Source organism: Erythrolamprus reginae, chromosome 1 (assembly GCF_031021105.1).
Source record: "Erythrolamprus reginae isolate rEryReg1 chromosome 1, rEryReg1.hap1, whole genome shotgun sequence".
NCBI classification, from domain to species: Eukaryota; Metazoa; Chordata; class Lepidosauria; order Squamata; family Dipsadidae; genus Erythrolamprus; species Erythrolamprus reginae.
Genome location: NC_091950.1, coordinates 197,107,350 through 197,124,875, shown reverse-complemented (window position 1 = coordinate 197,124,875; position 17,526 = coordinate 197,107,350). Strand labels below are relative to the sequence as shown.

The following is a 17,526-nucleotide window of genomic DNA, read 5'->3' as shown; positions in this document are numbered from 1 at the left end:
ATCTTTTTATTGATTCTGATCATTGACAACAGTGCTCAGAATGACCTCAATGAATTTTAATATATAGAACCACAATAGAACTGACATGGAAGATCAGAAGGGAAACATTAATCAAGCATTAGTGGGGGGGGGGGGGGGAGTGAGCCCACTTCCAAATGAGAGTACAAAGAGCCTGTTTCTGAAGGTAGAGAGTTCATGAGTCAGATGTTGTTTTGCTACTGCCGTTGAGCTTTCCATCCTGTCAGTCACTTATGCAGCAAGGAGCAAGAACATTTAACTGTGTCCCAGGGTAATGCAAAGACTGAATTACCAGGGATGCTAGCTTCTTCTTGTGAAACATTTCTTTCCAAATCTAAGAAGATTGATAATAAGAATCCAACATGATGAAGGGCCGGTCTCACGCATTTGCTGTCACAATCTCCAAAGACATTATTAAAGATTCAGTCCCAGCTGATCCTAACACTCATTTGATTTTCCCCATTCCATAGGGCATTGCAATTAGTACACAACTCTCTCAAAATGGATAGGGAGATCTGATTAAAATAATTAATTTCTGTTTGCCTGGTAGATGCCACAGCTGGATCAAATACAGAGGAGAGATATTAAATAACTGGGGAAGTTCATAATAGCTGTCAAACTTTAGAAAATAAAGCAAAATCCAGCATATGCTTGCCGTAAAAACTCTTCTTTGAATCCATGTTCATTACTGGTTATTTCACAGATACATTTACAGTTGTTTTTTTCTTGGCAGCACTATGAGAGATGAATGTTGGTTTTGCTTAATGTGCATATGTCTCCATTCTCTAGTCTTTGGTTCTGCTCTGTTTTGTAAAGAACTGGACTAGGTTCTGGGTATAATATAATAAAAAATCCTAGCTGGGGGTTGAAATAGCAAAGAGGGTTTAAGCAACCTGAAACAACATTACACTCTTCCCCCATTGCTTTCCTAAATGACCAGAGAGCTGTGATGGCATGGTGGTTAGAATGCAGTATGCTTGCAGGCTAATTCTGCTGATTGCCAGCAGTTTGATTCTTACCCTTGACTCAGCCTTCCATCTTTCCAAAATTGGTAAAATGAGGAGCCAGACTGTTGAGACAATGTGCTGACTCTGTAAATTGCTTAAAGAGGGCTGTCAAGTATTATGAAGCAGTGGTATGTAAGTCTAAGTTCTATTGCTATCTGAAGACAGGAGCAAAAAGGAAGAGGAAAATACCAATAAAAGTCCTGATTGTAGATATGCTCTTTCTGTTTGCTATCCAGGTTGCCAGATCTAAATGACCCTTTCCAGTTTTGGAGCTGAATACACTCTGCTTGGAACAGATGTATTAGAAGGAAAATATTAGAAGGGAAAAAACAATTACTTAAACACATTAAACCCCAATCATGCTGATACGTTTTTCAGCGAAAATGTGCCAAATATTGCAAACAATCATACCAGCGGAGAGTTGGGGGGAGGGGGTACAAAATGTTTACTTTTTCCTAGTGGGGGGTGTAACCAGTAAAGAAATACCAAAAATTTTACTACCACACTGTGGGCGTGGCTTATGCAGAACGCCCTGTATTTTTTCAACATCTTTTAATGCAAATTGGGTGATCTGGGGTGGAGCTCCATTTTTGCTATCCCACTGCACCCCCACCCCCCCATCCGGACAGTATCCCACCCCTGGGCGTAATGGAAAATAATTGAGAAACGCTGCTCCAGAGGCTTCTGGGCCTTGGGACGTTCCTATGACCTGGTGTCCATATGCGGTTTCTCAGCTGGTTCTGATAAGGCCTCCAGCATAGTAGTTTCTTTAATTTGCCAGTTGGCCACTAGAGGGCGGATCACGAGTGAAAGAAGCAAGAGTGATTGGTTGTTCCGTTTGGAAAGCTGGGTATAAAAAGCTGGTTGTTAGATAGCTATTTTAAATTCTAAGTTACATTGCCGAAGCTACAGTTGCAATTCTTGTTCTGTGATATTCTATTACAATTAAAGGCTGCTGTAGTGAAAATCCTGTGTGCCTGCGATGTCTAAAAACACCTCTACTTAATATTTAATAGCTTCCATGGGTTCTGCCGACTTCTCAAGATCAACTGTCTCCAACTCTGACACCATGCCTTCAGCCATGATTAACTCTGTGGAGCCCTAACAATTCTCTCTCAGGTTCCAAAATAGAAAGAAAAAGAAAGGAACACAAAGAAACACAAAACTGGTTTGCTAATGTCTGCTTTACTTCTTTCCTGGCACTCACCGACAACCTCAAAGAGAACTCTTATTAGGGCTGCTCACCTGCTCTCCATCACCTTATTCATTAATCACCGCCTACCAACACATTCTCGCGCGCAAGTTCTCCCCGTCAGGAAATGAGCAGTGCTACTCCATAAGCCAGATTCAGTCTTCAGTTGCCCGTAGTTCTTAAAGGAGAATCACTCCTTACATTCGTGTCCAAGCTGCTCAAAGATTGTTGATTTCATGAAGCCTCTCCCCACCAAATGGCAGCTCCTAGACAGGAGCTGACAACTGTATTAACAGAAGAAAAGTCTGTTTGAAGTTGAAGGTTTGTTTGTTTGTTTGTTTGTTTGTTCATTCATTCATTTATTCATTTATTATTAATTAGATTTCTATGCTGCCCTTCTCCTGAGACTCAGGACTGCTTACAACAGAGCAAATACAAAATATGCGAGAAATCTAACTTTTAAAATACTAAAAATAGCAATCTAAAATCACGTCAGAAAATCTAAAAAGAATCATGTTCTAAAACCCCAATTTATTTAAAAAAACTTCTCACTTGACCTTAGAAGTACAGTGTATTGAGAGATTTAGCACACAGGTGTATTCCAGTTCCTATCCCACACATTTGTTCAATGTAACAATTCAACAATATAAGGTACATTTTAAAAATAAAAATAAGCTTTCATAATCCATCACGTGTCAGGCCTGGAAGCCATCTTTTGAATTGGGCCTGCCACGTAGTGTGGGAAACTGGGAGCGGGGATTGTATGGAGTATGGGTGATATTATTTTTATTATTATTATTATTATTATTATTATTATTATTATTATTATTATTATTATTATTATTATTATTTATTAGATTTGTATGCCGCCCCTCTCTGCAGACTCGGGGTGGATCACAACAGTGACAAAAACAATATATACTGACAAATCTAATAATTAAACGATAACAATTATACATTTAAAAAATCTAAAAGCAAGGAACCCCAATATAAAAAACATACATACAATCATATCATGCACTAGGATTACATAGGCAGGGGGAGATGTTTCAATTCCCCCATGCTTGACGACCGAGGGTGGGGGCAATTCTAATCTCTGGGGGGAGTTGGTTCCAGAGGGCCGGGGCCGCCACAGAGAAGGCTCTTCCCCTGGGTCCCGCCAAACAACATTGTGTTGTTGACAGGACCCGGAGAAGGCCCACTCTGTGGGACCTAACCGGTCGCTGGGATTCGTGCGGCAGAAGGTGATATGTAATCATAATAACATTCTTTTCTTCAAGAGTCAAGCCCATCTTGCCCTCCACCTGGAGGGGGAGTGGTTAGGAAACATCTCCAGTTGGGAAGTTGATTGGACAATGTGATGGACATGTAGGGGCAGGGACTTAAACTTTCTTTTGGGTGTGGTAAACCAGAAGCTTTCCGATTCAGGTTTTCCCAGATGTGCCAATATGACATCTCTGAGAAAATGGAACTTTGAGGAATCTTATGCCTTGGAGTTTTCTTTCATTAGGGGTGTTTCTTGAAACCCTAACATCATGCTAAAATGCCAGAAAACAAGGAGTCTGACTAGCTTGATAGTGTTTGGAAATCTGTTTGGAGAAATTAAATATTCTATATTTACTTCCAGAGAGAAAGAGAGAGACAGCTAAAATTGTAGCCCTTCAGTTTAAAATAAGCAATGTTCACTTGACTTTTGCGGCCAGGCTCACTGCTGCAAAAATCATTACAAATGATCCATAAACAAAACTGATAAAATAAGTAGCATATTTGGAGCTTGTTCCTCTGTATTCCCCTTCTCTCCTGTTCACAATCTGTACTGCTTCAGCATTACACTTCTATAGACATGTATAGCTAGGATTGCCTTGTTGATGCCACTTTAGCAAAAGCAATGTTCTATACTTGTCAGGTCCATCTGCCACACCACCTGTCATTTGCAAGCCCCATTATGAAACATTAATGCTAATATTATAGGTATGACTCACACCCCACTAGCAGATAGTAGTTGAATTCCCATGGACTGAGTTGCACTATGTCCAGTCTTGTGTCACTGGAAAAAAACCCTTTAACCAAAATCTGGAAGCTGTCTTGCAATTCTAATGTTATGTCATGAGTCCTGCTAGATAGAACTGCCATTATTAAATAGTATTATATTTAATAATAGTGATATAGAGAAACCAAAAGACATGTTCAAAAGTCACATCCATAATGTATAGAGTTTTTGCATTGTTGCTAAACAGCAGTGGGTTGCTTCCAGTTCGACCCAGTTCATTGAACCGGTAGCAGTGGCAGCGGGAGGCTCCACCCACCTGCCTGGGATCTTCTGCGCATACACAGAAGTGTTGCATATGCACAAACCAGTAGCAATGGGATTTACAACCCACTCCTGCTCCTAAACTGCTCCTAAACTGATGCTTTCTATGAATTCACATTTTTGAACATTTTTGCTGATGTTTCTTCAGTTCATCTGTTGCCAGCTTAAAGTATTGTTGAACAATTTCCATTTTAAGATACTGAAACTCGGCGGCGCTTATGGGAAGATTGGTTTTCTATCAGTGGAAGCTTTGGTAACATGCCCTGAACTCTTGCTTCTTCACCTTCTTGTAGAAGTTCAACAAAAAACTGGAACATTTCTAATGCAAGGTCAATTTGGGGATGGGTTTGGTGATCTTTAAATGGATTTTAACTGGCTAATGTTTGACTTTTGTTAATGTTGCCTTCCTTTACTTTTAGTCCACAGAATGTAGTTCAACAAGATTTCTCCCATGCTGAAATTTAACCTTTGGGCTGAAAAACACAATCTTTCAATTCTCCCCTCACCATCTGGTCAGTAGTTATCCTTCCATTCCCCCACACCCCACCTTTGCCATCACAATCAATGGAGTATCTTGGGTGAGAAACAATAGGTTTTCTTCTTCTTCCCCAAGGGAAAAAAAACAGTCCAGTTGCCTTTTGAAAAAAACCCAACTTTTAAGACAACAATGAACTGGATGACTGAGAATCTCCACAGACTTTCCCCCCTTTATGTGTGCATAAAACAAAAAATATTACATGAGTTGGGAAGAGGGTTGGTGTTTGGTGGATTAAGCATACTCCCAAAGAGCTAACTAATTCTGTTCTTTCAACAACATACGTTATCTGGTTATGGGTTAAACAAGGAGCTGGGACTGATGTCTTGAAAGCTAATTTAGTGCCTAGTACTCCTATGGCTATGAGATATGGTCATTAGGTAGTGACATACACTTTTGCTTAAACTATAGCATGATGTCAAAATGTTAATATTTTGCACAAAAGCATTTTTAGATCCCCTGCACAACAATCGTATGCCTCACTTCCAGCAGGACTCATTCAGTTGCATTGCAATGGAGTGATATTTCCCAAATGTCAGGGGTGACTCTTGACAGCCCACAGGAGCCCATACCTCTCTGCCAGCCTGTCACAAAAGCAGCCCAGCTACCCCAAACAAACACTTTGTTCTAGTGAGTTAAGTAAAAGCTGAGAGTAGGCGTACTCTTAGATGCCCCACTGGAATATTTCAAATAAAAGAGAGAAGGAGCTGCTTGAGCTGCAAAGAATGTTTTTTTTTTAAAAAAAAAAAACAACCCAGGGAGAACTGGGAGAAAAAAGAAGAATTTTGATGGAGAAAAATAATAGCTGAGAAAATTAGGATCAATTTAAAAAATTGGAGCTTTGAAGATTTGTAGTTTCAGTAAAGAGTGTGTTGGCTGGTAAACCTGCAAGAAAGAAAGAAGTGTTACATTAGAGAAGAACTGTTAGTTCAAGAAGAATGCAGACATGTGTCCAAATATGTTAGAGCAGAGGTCCCCAACCGCCGGTCCGCGGACCGGGACCGGGCCGTTGGGGTTTTCAGCCGGTCCGCGGCGCCAGGGCCCCCTCGGCCTTTCCGCACCACCAGCGGCGCTCCCCCCGCCAGCCAGCCAAGCCCCGCGCCCGCCGGAACCGGCTCCTTGCTCTCCCCCCGCCGCCCGCCGCGTTTGCAGGAGGTGGGGAGGGTCGGGCAGCCCGCCAAGGCCAGAAGGGATGCTGCTGCCCCCCCTTCCCTCTCTCCGCCGCTGCGCGTCCTTGACGCCGAGAGGGAATGGCGGCAAAGGTTTTTCTCAGCGGAGGCCACCACCACCACCCCACATAGGGCGCCGTGGGCGCCACCCCCTGCCCTGTTTTTTTTCCCCAGCCGCTGGAGAGCGGCATCTCTGCCTTGCGCGCGCCCCTTCCCGCCCGCGCTTCCTTGTAAAAGCTCCCCCCCCCAAGTCTTATCCCCCCCTCCGCCCCACGGCCGGGCAAGACCAGCCCTACGCGTTGACATCAGCCTGGCTGGCTCCACGCGAGGAGGCCAGCCTGTCCGCAAGCAGCCCGAGGAACTCAGAGGTCTGGAGGCGCCGGCGGAGCGGAGAGAAGCCCCCGCTAGGCTGCGCGCTCCGGTCTTTCCTCGGCCCTTCGGAAGGATCGCGCGCCTCTTCTTCCTCCTCGTTTCTTGGTCCCCATCCTCCTTTCTACTTTCTCCCCCTTCTCTTCCTAGCCCACTCGGAATATTCAAAATAAGAAAAACCTTTGCCGGCGAAGGTTTTTCTTATTTTGAATATTCCGAGTGGGCTAGCAGGGGGATAGGGAGCGCGCGCCCCCGACATTGAACATCACCTTCGCCGCCCCCGCCTCTCCTGCAACCCCCTTGCTGAGAGCCCGGGACGAAAGTGCTCTCGCAAAGGTGAGGCGGGCAGGGCGTGCGCGCGTCACCGCTGAGAAGAACGGAGAGAGAACGAGAGTGAGAGCAACAGACAGCAAGATAGAGAGAAAGTGAGAAAGAGAGAGTGAGAGAAAGGGGGGGGGGAGAAAGAGATAGCAAGAGAGAGAGAACAAGAGAGAGAAAGAGCGTGAGAAAGAAAACAAGAGAGAAAGAGTGAGAGAGAGAGAGACAGAAAGCAAAAGAGACAGAAAGAAAACAAGAGAGAGAAAGTGAGAAGAAGAGAGAGAAAGAGGGGGAGAGAGAGAGAAAGAGAGAGGGGGGAGAGAAAGAGAGGGAGAGGGAGAAAGAGAGGGAAAGCGGGAGAGATAGCAAGAGAGGGAGAGAGAGAAAGAGAGAGGGAAAGGGGGAGAGAGGGGGGAGAGAAAGAGAGAGGGAGAGAGAGAGGAGAGAAAGGAAGAGGAGAGAGAGAAAGGAAGAGAAAGAAAGAAAGAGGGATAGAAAGAGAGAGTGAGAGATGCTCAGTGAGCCTTTCTTTGAAGTTGCCTTTCTTTCTCTTTCTTGCTTTCTTTCTTGCTCTTTTTCTTTCTCTTTTACCTTTCCTTCCTCTATTTCTTCTTTTCTTTCTCCTTCCTACCTTCTTCCCTCCCTCCCTCCCTTCAGTCCTTCCTCTCTTACTCTCCCCTTTCATAAGTTTCCTTGCTTCCTTCCTCTGTTCCTGTCCCTTCCCCCTTTCTTTCTTTCCTTCCTTCCCTCCCTCCATTTCTTGCTTTCCTTTTCCTTCCTCCCTTCTTTCCTCCCTCATTCCCTTCTTTCACTCCTTCCTCTCTTACTCTCCCCTTTCACACCTTTCTTTGCTTCCTTTTCACCCTTCTTCTGTTCCTCTCCCTTCCCTCTTTCCTTCCTTCCCACCCTCCGTCCATTCATTCACCCATTCCTCTCTTGATCGCCCCTTTTACGGCGCCGCTGACAGCTAGCTCCCCCCCCCCCCACCGGGCCATGGAAAACTGGTCTAGCTTAAAGCCGGTCCCTGGTGCAAAAAAGGTTGGGGACCTCTGTGTTAGAGCAACATTACAGCTTGCAAATGAACATGGTTAAGAAAATCCTAGACTGCAGTAAAAGGGGGGGGGGGGAATTGGAAAATTTTATCAACTGCTTCTTTGCCCTGTTGCTGGGTGGGTGTGGCCTTGGGGGCATGGACTATTCAGCCTTCTGTACTACGGTGGCATGGAGGGGGGAGTTTTCACCCTATTCAGGCTCCATGTTAAAATGGCCTTCCCTGAGTACTAGAAGCCCTATGGAAGCTGGAAATGGGCCTGTTTCTGGACTTCCAGTATTTCCAGTAGGTCTCTCCCAAGCTCCAGAGGCTATCTTCGAACCTACAGGAGGGCAAAAACAGCCTCCCCATGGCTCCTGAGCCCTCTGGAGGTGAGGAATAGGCCCATTTCTGGACCCTAATACTCCTGGTAGGCCCATTTTTTGCCCTCCCCAGGCTCCAGAGGCTTTCATCCAGCCTCGGAGAGGGTGAAAACAGTCTCCCATGGGCTCGGGAGGCTCTCTAGAGGCTGGAAACAGGCCCATTTCCAGACTTCAGGTACTTCCAGTAGGCCCATTTTTTTGCCTTCTGAGAGCCTCTGCATGTACCCTGCACTTACCTGGCATCCAAAACTGGCTGTCTGGAGAACCCTGGGAGGGGTGGGATGGGGAGGGTGGGATCAGGGTGGGAACCAGATTAAAATTAACATTTGGTTCACCTGAACTGGTCCAAATCAGCTGAATCCCCACCCCAGGGGGTGGGGAGTTTTGTTCCCCTATGATTTAAAGTTATTAGGTGCCTGAAAGGATAGAGGAGGAAGGAGGGAGCAGGAAATGGAATTCAATTGCCGAACTTGTAAATTGTTTTTGCAAAACTTGTCGGAAAACAAAAACAGATCTATTTGTGTAATAAAGGAGGAGGACAAAACAAAAGATATTTTTTTGTCTGGCTTTGTTATCAACTCATGAGACCTCACATGAAGAGGTCTCAACATGAACAAGCTTGAGCTTTCTGTTGCATCTGTGGATGATGCATACTTCTGTAGTGACAAATGTTGGTTTAAGTACCTTCAGGTTCATTCAAGAATGAGATAATGAGCCATAGAAAGAAAAGAATATTGTTTTTTTTAGACACCAATGATATTTTTTAGACACCCCACCCTCCTAGCCATTCGTAAGCTCCTTAAAACCCACCTCTGTTGTCAGGCATGGAGGAATTGATACCTTCCCTCCCCCTAGGCTTATAAAAAATTTATGCATGGTATGCTAGTATGTATGATTGGTTTTTAAATTGGGGTTTTAAATTAACTTAAACTTAAATATTAGATTTGTTTACATAGTACTATTATTGCTGTGAGCCGCCCCGAGTCTGCGGAGAGGGGCGGCATACAAATCTGATTAATAAATAAATAATAATAAATATGAATTATCACCATGACATACCATGATTTTGGGAGTAATGGATGTTCTTTCTCCCTATTGATTCATTAAAAGGAGTTCTTGACAGGATAAAATGTTCTGGTGGCCTCAAGTTCATGTAGGTAGAGGGCAGAGCGGAATACAGAGAGAGGGTAGTAGTATGATATATGCAGGGGTGGGCTGCTGCCCGGATGGGGGGAACGCAGTGGGGTAGCAAAAATGGAACTCCACCCCAGAACACCCAATTTGCACTGAAAGATGTTGAAAGAAAATGCAGGGCATCCTGCATAAGCCATGCCCATATTGTGGTAGTAAAATTTTGGTAGTTCTTTACTGGATATATGGAAGGAAAGTAGACGGGAGATAAAAGGAGAAAAGGAGAAAATTAAGAAATATGAGGGTTATCCAGAAAGTAATGTTACAAGGCATGTAGCTCTCGTGGGGAATGTTTATGGGGGAAGTTGGTATTACTATCATGTAGCGGAAAGCCAGCGGAAGAGAACGAGCAGTGCTAGTCTCCAGTAGATCATCGACTAGCATTGTGGTGAAGGTTAGAGATGAGCGTCCTCATTCCATTTCTCTCCAAGTGTAAAGTGTGTGCTGTAATAAGCTACCTGAAAGCTAAGGACATGAACACTGCTGCAATGAGTGCCCAAGATGCTTACTGAAGTGCACAAATCGACAGAGTCAATGCTGCCCGAGAATTTCTTGACCGTTTCAAGATTGAAGGTGAGGCTTTTCTCAACTGTATAGTGACAGAAGATAAAACTTGGGCTTATCACCATACTCCAGAGAGCAAACATCAATCAATGCAGTGGCCCCATACACATTCTCCTTCAGTCAAAAAATTCAAAACTCAGCAATCAGTGAGAAAAATCTTGGGCACCCATCGCGCACAAATTTTGGGCACACATCGCAGCAGCGTTCATGCTTTTAGCAGTCAGGTAGCATATTATAGTGCATACTTCACACTTGGAGGGAAACAGAATGAAGACGCTCATTTCTAACCTTCACCACAATGCCAGTTGATGATCTATTGACCACTGGCACTGCTTGTTCTCTTCTGCTGGCTTTCCGCTACATGATAGTGTTGTGGTTAGCTCTGGCCCTGCTTCTGCTCCAAGGACTGTGGATGTGGGGGAGACATCCACATGCTGCAGGCCTGTTTTGCCCCCGGTGGAATCTGCTGATGAAGGCTCCTCTGACCAAGAAGACATGAGTGACAGGGAGGAGGAGAGTGGGGCAGACAGCTCAGAAGGAGATCAATTATCTAGCTCCTCCTTGGATTCAGAACAAGAGTTAATGATACAGCCATGCATGTGGAGAGCGATGCATAGGCAACAACAACTGAGAGATTATTATCAAAGAAAATGAGGCCACCTGTGGTTGGGTGGGGCTGTGGTAATTAGTGAGGCTGCTATAAAGAGCAGCCTGTGGGTTTGGCCATTGTGGAGGATTATCTGATCGTTGTGTTTCGTGACTGCTTTACTGACTTTGACTTTTTGTGTGCTGATTTTTCCCCACTTTGAAATTAAACCAGAGCAAAGTGTGTGTCACTTTGTGAAAGAAAAAGGTCTGTGAATTGCCTCACAGCTGCAAGCTAAGTATCACAGAACTGATAAGAGACTTGTACAAATTACCAGTTTGTTTGGAGATGAGTGCTCTTTGCTATACCAAAAGAGGGCTTGGTTTAAGTGAATTTTCATTATAAAGAACATTGTTTTGAATTTTCAAATGTGTGTGTGTCTGAAATTTGTACCTGTGAATTTTTGGGGGGATTCTACCAGAGAGCCCGACAGAACAGATAGTAATACCAACTTCCCCTGTAAACATTCCCCATGAGAGCTACATGCCTTGTAACTTTACTTTCTGGATAACACTCATACATTTAAGATCATTTTTTCCCTCCTTGTGCCCAAATCCAGCTGAGAAGTTTCATGCTCGGTTAAACTACCTTTCAACTGCACATAAATAAAAGACAAAAGGCTCAAGCAATGGAGGACCAAGTGGTTTGGTGTTGTTTTGTATGACAAGATCTGGAGATAATGTGTGCATATCAAAGAATAAATACAGGAATAATCTACAGTTGGAGAACCAGCAGGAGCAGGCAGGACCAAGGAAGAGATCTGCTGAGCAGACCTGCTGATTAAAAAACCACCAAAACACCAAACCCTGCACCTTTTGTAGGATGCTAATAAGGTAGCCTGGCAAAGGTGTTGGAAATTGAAAAGAAAGTCATTTCCCCCCTTCTTCCTGTCCACCCCTGTCAGGCTACAAGCCATCCTAATTGTGAAAACACTAAGACACGTTTTTGAGTCAGGGATAGAATGAAATAGACAACAGACTCTTAAAAAGCTCTGTTGGAATTGTCTGTGCAGAACTGTATATGTATAATTTGTCAAGCCAAGGCCACTTTATCTATTGGAAACTACACAAATAATCACTGTAATTCAGAGAACAGCATGCATGACTATCTGGAAACTTCCTGTTCTTTTTTCTACCTTCCGACAGGTTCCATTCTACATTAATGTCAGAGGGAAAAGCTTAGTCTCCTGTCATGGAAACTATCTTTAAAAAGGTAGAAAGATGGATTTGATTCCCCCTTCCCATTATCTAAATGAGTAATGGCTTGGCCTTGTAGGCTATTATTTCTGGCAATTAATTCATGAAGTGCAGGAAATCCTCAATTTATAACAGTTTGTTTAGTGAGCATTCGAAGTTACAGTGGCACGAGAAAAACGGACTTATGACTGTTTTCACATTTATGACCGCTGTGGCATCCCCATGGTCACGTGATCAAAATTAGGGTGCTTGGCAATCAGTGTGTCAGCGTTCTAAATAGCATCTGAGAAATAAACCAAGTCCCAGTCCAATTCTCTCAATCAGAGCTTGATTTATTAACAGAACCATGTTAGCTACGCCATTGTCATTCCGATTCTGAATACAGTGGTACCTCATGATACGAACTTAATTGGTTCCAGGAGGAGGTTCGTAAGGTGAAAGGTTTGTAAGACGAAACAATGTTTCCCATAGGAATCAATGTAAAAGCAAATAATGCGTGCAAATCCTTCAGGAAAATCCCAAACTTTAGAAGGGAGGCGAACAGAGGGCAGGGAGGAGCAGCTAAAGGGGGCGGGTGGAAGAAGCAAGGCCAGGCTAAAGGGTGAGTGGGAAGGAAGAAAGGCAAGGGGGACGCCCCTCCCTTTTCTTTCTTCAAAAGACACTCATTCAGTGCCTCTGCAAGCACGCTGTTCTCCTACTTTTGTTAATGCGAAGTCTTTCCCCCTCCAAGCCGCCCCTCCCTTTTCTTTCTTCAAACAAAGGGGGGAAAAAGAAACCCCTTCATCCCAGCAGCAGCTGCTTGGGTTTGTAAGGTGAAAATAATTCGGAAGAAGAGGCAAAAAAATCTTAAACACTGGGTTCGTATCTCGAAAAGTTCGTTAGAAGAGGCGTTCATAAGATGAGGTACCACTGTACTTTCCATAATCCCACCTAGGTTAAGGTTCATCTTACATCCCCCACACCCACAGGTTCATCACGAGAGCCAGTCTGTGTGCAGGGGCTTATCAACTTCCTCTTCTCTTCAGTTGAGACAGAACAAATGGTGGCCTTGGCTTGGAGAAAGGAATCTTTGGTTGTGTCTAGTAACTTTCCCCTCTGACTACTCACTACCCCTCCCATCCCCCCTTGTGTTGTGTCAGGCTGAACTCTCTAACTCCACATGAAGACTTCGGCCTGACACAGTGTATATTATTATTATTATTTATTAGATTTGTATGCCAACCCTCTCCGGAGACTCATGACAGTTGCTGTGTCCTGGGGTCATAGGATCACCTTTTGCAACTTTCTGACAGGCAAAGTCAATAGGGAAGCCAGATTGTTTTCTCTGCAGTTCTGACTATCCTCTGAGTAGCACTATCACTTAGACTTATATACTGCTTCATAGCACTTTACAGCCATCTCTAAGTGGTTTACAGAGTCAATAATTGCCCTCAATAATACCCTCAATATTCTGGCTGTTTATTTTATCAAGTTCAGAAGGATGGAAGGCTGAGTCAATCTTCAGCCAGTCAGAATCGAATTCCTGGCAGTGAGCAGTGAGTTATCCTGCAGTACTATATTCTAACCACTGCACCATCACAGCTCTTAAGAAAGGTTGTAAAATGGGGCAAAACTCATAATGTCTCACTTATAGCAACATAATATTTGGTCTCGATTGTGATCCTAACTGGAAGACTACCAGTATAATTTAGAGAAAGGCTATTGCATCCCTTTCTCACTATCAGACTCACCTCAATTCTGATTCTAGTGTTTCCTTGGGTGGAAAAACAATGCCCAATTTATCCACTGGTTAATCAGTTTTTCCCTGACAGGGAGGTCATCTTCCTTTTCTGCCCAACTGATTGTTACAGTCTGATACAGACACCAAAAAGGCTCAATTTTTAAAAACAACAAGCAATACCATTTTTAAGCATGGAATCCTCTCCCCGAATCTTAACCTGGCATCCGTTTTTGCATTTTGGTTCAAAAAATATTCGGCTTCCTAGGCACCAGTTTTCCTGACTGCAACATCAGATGTTTTCTTCCCCTGCCACTAAAAAGGCTCGATTTTTAAAAACAGTAAGCAACACCATTTTTAAGCATGGACTTGGACCCCAAATCTCATCCTGGCATCCATTTTTTGCATTTGCAAGAATGCATTTTGTATTCTTACTATCATAGAACACAGAACAATGTATTTGTTAGGGATCTTGAAGATCTTCTAGTTCAATCCTCTGCTCAATGGAGACGTTATACTATTTCAGACAAATGGTTGTTCACTCTCTTCTTCAAAGCCTCCACAACTTCTGAAGGCAAGCTATTCCATGGGTTGATTGCTCTCATTATTAGGAGATTTCTCTTTAAGATTGCTTCTCTCCTTGATTAGTTTATTGTCTTGTCTTCTGGTAGTTTGGGAAATAGTTTGATCTTCTCATAGGACCACCTCAAATATTGGAACAGTGCTATCATGTCACTCCTAGTCCTTTTCATTAGATTAGATCAAATGTCTGAAACCTTAAACACTCAAAGAGCCATTTGGACCTGTTTCCCACAGAAAACAAAACACTGGGAGCCACAAAACCTAGGTTGGCGTTGCCAGTCACATGATCCCCCAGCCACACCTACCCAGGTTTTGTATCTCCGTCCCTGCTTCCCTCCCTATCTTTTTCCTCTCCCTCTCTCCCCCTTTCTTTCTTTTCTTTCTCCCCCTTCTCTCCCTTTTGTTTATCTCATTTTCCTCTCCCATTTTCTCCCACCATCATTTTCTCATTTCTTTCTCTTTTTCTCCCCCTTTCTGTCACTCAATTCTCTGTCTCCCTCTGATTTCCCCTCCCCCTTCCTTCCTTCCTTCCTTCCTTCCTTCCTTTCTCTCCCTTCTCTCATTTGTTTCCCTCTCTTTTCCTTTTCTCTCCCTCTCCCTCTCCCTCCAGCTCTCCCATTTCTCTCTCCTCCTCCTTTCTCTCTGAAAACTGAGGCTAGGTCAACCGGGCAAGCTCTCCTTGGGGCTCTTCACTATTCCTTTTCTTCTTGGCACCTTTTTGGAAATCTGGGCTGGCTGAGGAATGAGCATGATCCATGGTGGAGGCTTCCCATTGGGTGACCCACCCCTTTCCCCCTTCCTCCTCTTGCCACCCCCTGGCCAGCTGTGATGGGGATGGGAGGGTGAACACAAGCAGGGAGACCCTCCTCAAGGGAGCAGCCTGCCTCGACCTAAACACAATAAAGGCATGCATAGGGTGAGCGTCTTTGGTGAGGGCCTTCCAGCTTTCTCCAAGCCTGGCCTCCAGGGTGGGTGTGCGAGGTTTGGTGGGGCCAGCCCCCTTTTCCTGCTGCTCTAAGCTTCTTTACTCCTCTAGCAGAGTGGTGCTGCTAGCGGCTTTCATTGAAAAGTGTCCTCTGGATGGTGAAATACCCCTACGCAAGTTTTAAAGCCAGGCGAGGGGAGGGCCAGGGCCAAGGCCAGCCAGTGGTGGGATCACTTGACAGGGACCCACAGCAGAGAGCCCAAAGAGCCGCATGCAGCTCCAAAGTCATGGGTTGCCAACACCCAGACTAGACATACCCAATTGCTGAAAGTTTTGTCATATATTTTAGCCTCCAGCCCTCTAATCCTTTTTGTTGCTCTTCTTTGCATTCTTTCCAGAGTCTCAACTTTTTATCTATCAACTTTTTTTTTTTGCTATCCTTACTTCTGCCTATTTTGGGTCCCTAGCAATAATACTAATTAAGAATAATTTAAAAACAGCTGGAGAATCATTGGCACTGACAAAACCACCATCTGTCAATTGCAAAGGGCAACTTTACTTGGAACAGCTCACATCCTGCAATGACACCTTTAGTACTATCAAACAACATCTCCCTATCCCAGGTCCTTGGGAAAGACTCGAGAAATGGGTAAAAATGGTAACTCTGGTCTCAACATTTGGCTGACGATGTGACCAACCATAATAATTATGTAACTTTTGCTGAGTTCAGTGTTGGAGATAAAATAGAGTATAGAAGTAACAAATAATAATAATAATAATGGGAGTACCACTTTGGAGGTGGTGCCAGTATTAACTATGAGGAAGAGTTAGTATAAAGTATAATTCCCTAACTTGTGATCTAACTTCTACAGATGAGCTCTAAGTTAATAGAAAAAAATATCTCCAACTCTTTATGAATCCTTTTTTAAAAAAATATTTTTTTATTATTTTTCATTAGACATACAAAGACAGACAACATTCAACATTCAAGGCGCTATCATTGCTCCGCTTATCATAGAAGTCTAACTAATAGAAAAAAAATGCCTAACTATAATCAGATCAATTCAGAAATATAACACTCATACTATATTCTTATTAAATTTAACTCTGTTGTTTATAGGTTATAGTTTCTATAACTTTAATTAATTTTCTTATCTATAAAATATAAAATACTTAAACTAATAATACTATATAAAAAGATAATACTTTAATATTAGTAACATTGTAAAAATACTCTGTGTTTCTGTTATTTTTAAACTATTACGTTCTGTCTATTACTGTCATGTTATTTATTTAATTAATTAATTAATATTCACTTATTTAATATAACTAAAAAGAAGAGGGGAAAAAACCACATTATCGTATTATTTTCTAAATATTCTTCCATCTATACATACAATTAACCTTCTAATTAATAAATTCAAATAATTATAAATTCTTTATGAATCTAATGTGGTTCATAGTACTTCATTATTTCCTTAGCTCTGCCCTTAGATTTCTCTCTTGCTATGAAAATATAGTGCCCAGCCTCCCCCCCCCCCAAAATGGCAAAGCTTTCAAAGGAATGTGAGAATGGAGTTTGTCATCTTAAAATCCCAAGATAAAAGCTGCTTAATTTCTTTCTCGTTTTACATTGATCAAGTCCTCTTTTGTGTAAAAGAGATCAGATAGAATCTTTGCCTTTTATCCATAAATCCAATTAAAATAGCATATGGAGAGATCCAATTTCTTTTAGATGTCAAGACTGGGGTTAACATTAACATCTATTGTAATTTGAAAAAAAAAAACCCAAATCTTTATGAGGAGACATAAAACACACATTTTAATAGAATAGCTCATTAATGCTCTTGGCTAAAGTACTAACTAGATTGTTTACCTTTGCTCTGTTCTGCAGAAGTGCAAGAAAGCTGTGAAGAAATATAATAATTATTTGAACTGGAGGGAAAAAAAATCTGTGAACAACCTTTTTTTTTTTTAGTTGGAGCGAGTTTGCTTTGCTTGAATACTTTAGAAGATTTCAAAAATAAAAATACTAGAACTATGCATTCTCCCATTCCAAGACATCACAAAGCAAGAACAACATAATATTGCATAGTTTCAAAAGCTGCTCTTCTGAATATTGTATCCAGAGGTTGCGTGGTCAAAAGTTCCAACCTCAGTGTTCTACCTCATTGTTGTGATGCATATCAGCAGTGGGTTGCTCCCAGTTCAGCTCGGTTCTGTGAACCATTAGCGGCGGCGGGAGACTCCACCCACCCATCCGGGTCATTTCTGCAGATGCGCAGAAGCGGCACATGTGTACAAACCAGTAGCAATAGGTTTTAGAACCCACTACTGATGCACATCGATGAGATGTACTCATAATTATACTGC

General features: G+C 42.9%; 1 protein-coding gene across 1 annotated transcript in view; it reads left to right on the top strand.

Moving 5' to 3' along the window:
• The first annotated feature begins 2,422 nt into the window (after positions 1–2,422).
• PDE1A (phosphodiesterase 1A) overlaps positions 2,423–17,526 on the top strand; it is a 221,883-nt gene continuing 206,779 nt past the window's right edge. The window contains exon 1 of the mRNA XM_070731884.1: positions 2,423–2,538. The gene's annotated coding sequence lies outside the window, so the exon portion shown is untranslated. The remainder of the gene's footprint in view (positions 2,539–17,526) is intronic.